This window comes from Phoenix dactylifera, unplaced genomic scaffold (assembly GCF_009389715.1).
Source record: "Phoenix dactylifera cultivar Barhee BC4 unplaced genomic scaffold, palm_55x_up_171113_PBpolish2nd_filt_p 000350F, whole genome shotgun sequence".
NCBI classification, from domain to species: domain Eukaryota; kingdom Viridiplantae; phylum Streptophyta; class Magnoliopsida; order Arecales; family Arecaceae; genus Phoenix; species Phoenix dactylifera.
The window spans coordinates 70701-73408 of record NW_024067808.1 but is presented as its reverse complement, the minus strand read 5'-3'; the positions used below and the strand labels follow the sequence as shown (position 1 = coordinate 73408).

Sequence of the window (2708 nt, the reverse complement as noted above, 5' to 3'; positions counted from 1 at the left end):
AAAATCAAGCGCCCATTGATCCCGCGACCGTTTTGATCCTTCGCCGGCTTCAAGGCTTTGGCAAGCTATATAAATGGGAGGACGGCAGAGGAGAGGGGGGGAGCTCGGTTCAATAGAAAAACAGGGGAGACCCCCTGTTTCAATGAAAAGAAGAAGAAAGCCGAGAGGGAGATGAAGAAATAAAATAAAAAAAAGAGAGAAGAGAGAGAGGCTGGGAGCGGAAGGGAGTGAAGAGCAATTTTTTTATGAAGATGGGAGGACTTCCGGCCACCATGAGCAGCTAAGCCTCGGTTTAGGGGTTTGATGAAGCCATAGAGGAGTATTCGTTTCATTTTTATTGATTTGAGTTTGTATTGTAAGATGGTTGCATGATGAAGAATTTATCAATTGATCTTATGATTTATCCAATTTATGTGAATCATTTATCTTGCATAAAATATTTTACATAGATTGATCTATTTCATCGAATCCAACACCTGTGGTTTGGAGGAGATATTCATGTGACATCGATTTCATGTTTAATGACTTAATGATCAGATGCATCATGCTAGGTTAGACAGGTCATGCTTATCGTTAGAGTAGATGGTTTGTGCTAGACTTAGATGATTCATGCTGGGAATTAGTTATAATTTTCTTTTGTGATTGCTTTGGCTTGTAGTCGGAAGCAGTCAAGTCTTACATACAACTCAATCATTGAAAGCGTTACGGATATAAATCTATCGGTGGAATCTAACCCTAAACACCTCTCTCCATAGATAATTCATACTACTACACCCATATTAATTCTTAGTTTTTATCATTTACTCTAGCTTATCCCCTTTGAAGTAATTATTTAATTACAAAAAATAACTTGTCTCCAATCCCTGTGGATCGACACCCGTAATCACTATCCTACAGGATACGTGCTATTGCGTGGTTTAATTTCAAAATTGAAAGAACCGATCAATTTTTGGCGCCGTTGCCGGGGATTGCTAGCATAGTTATTTTTCTTATTAAAAAAAAATTATTTAAAAAATTAAAAAAAAATAAAAAAAAAATTCTATTATTGTTACTTTTCTTATCTTCTTTTTCTCCCTTACTAATTTTTATTTATTTATTTTATTAGGAATCGAAAAAAAAAGAATCTGGGATGATCAAAAGGAGAACTGCCGGAAAAGAAATGCTGTAGAGGTTTGCAAAAAAAAAAAAAAATTAAATTGCTGGGAAAATTTCTTTTGGTAACCTCTAAACTTTTCTTATTTAAATTAATTATTGGTTTGAAATTTTGTGGTGATTGTTTGATTTTAATTACAGCAAAATTGTGAATGCATGCCTGATACACATACACAAATCAATTTGCACATAGTAAGGGCAATCACCCCAACAAGATAAGAGCCGGATTTCATCACCGGACTCTTGCCCAACTTAGGTGAACTCAATCTCACATAGTGTCATCTTTAATTAAAATCAATTAGACGTTGGCCCCTAGGGACATTCGAGCTCAATAGGACGAAGATCACCGAAAGTTGCACCAATTTCGCTCTGTGGCTTAGTTGATGTCTAGGCAAGCTTTGTCCCTATAAGGGAGATAGTTCATCTGTTCGAGGCAAGTGGGTTTTAAGTGGGACCTTTGCGAACGCATCATGACCCCTCCACTTACCTGGGAGCTTACCTGGTCAACTCGGTTCATTAGACCGGATTGGAGGCTTAGGTGCCCTCTTCAAACCAATTAGGAGCTGTCTAGTGATTTTAGGACAAAGACTAGGATTGATATGCTTTTCTCTTTTATTGCATGCTTGATTGATCGAGTACTAGTGTATGCACGGTAGTTCTAGAGTACAAAACCTATTACCTTTTGACCCTGAAATAGAACGAACCCTTAGGAACATTCGAGCTAAGATTAAAACATTAGGATCATCCCCACCTCTTAAGATGGCTGAAGAACAACCCAAACTCCTGAGGGAATACTTTACTCCCACTATTTACACTTCTCCATCTTGCATTCGATTACCTGAGGTAGCAGCTGTACAATATGAAATAAAGTCTAGTGTGATCCAAATGCTTCCATCTTTTTATGGGCTCACCAATGAAGATCCATATAAACACCTAGATGAATTCCTTGAGATTTGCACCACTGTCAAGATTCAGAACTTCACTGATGATGCCCTGAAACTTAGGTTATTTCCCTTCTCCCTTAAAGATAGAGCCAAACAATGGCTGAATTCTTTAGAAGCTAACTCAATTCGTTCTTGGGATCAAATGCAACAAAAATTTCTTAAAAAATACTTTTCCATAGGAAGAACGAACCAGTTTAGACGTGCCATTACAAGCTTCTCCCAAACTGAGGGAGAAGAATTTCATGAAACTTGGGAGAGATTTAGGGACCTAATCCGTAAATGCCCTCATCATCAAATACCTAAGTGGCAACTAGTGCAATGTTTTTATGACGGATTGACTGAACGAAACAGTCAGATGATTGATGCCGCATGTGGGGGGACATTCATGCTTCAAAATGAGCATGAAGCATGGAAATTATTTGAAAATCTAAATGAAAACTCCCTCCACCATGCTTCATGTTCTCGTCAAGCACCCCCGAGTTTTCAAAGAAAAGGGACCATTTGTGAAATAAGTCATTCTATGGACCTGTCTAGCAAGGTAGATGAATTGTCCCATAAGATTGACCAACTGATGATAGGTGGGCATTACATGAACTCTTCCCAAGCACAAGT

General features: G+C 38.1%; 1 non-coding gene across 1 annotated transcript; it reads right to left on the bottom strand.

Moving 5' to 3' along the window:
- Nucleotides 1–2287: 2287 nt before the first annotated feature.
- LOC120105724 lies at nt 2288–2393 on the bottom strand. Its single transcript, XR_005508041.1, has one exon. It is a non-coding gene; the product is annotated as a small nucleolar RNA R71 (small nucleolar RNA).
- Between the last annotated feature and the right edge of the window lie 315 nt (nt 2394–2708).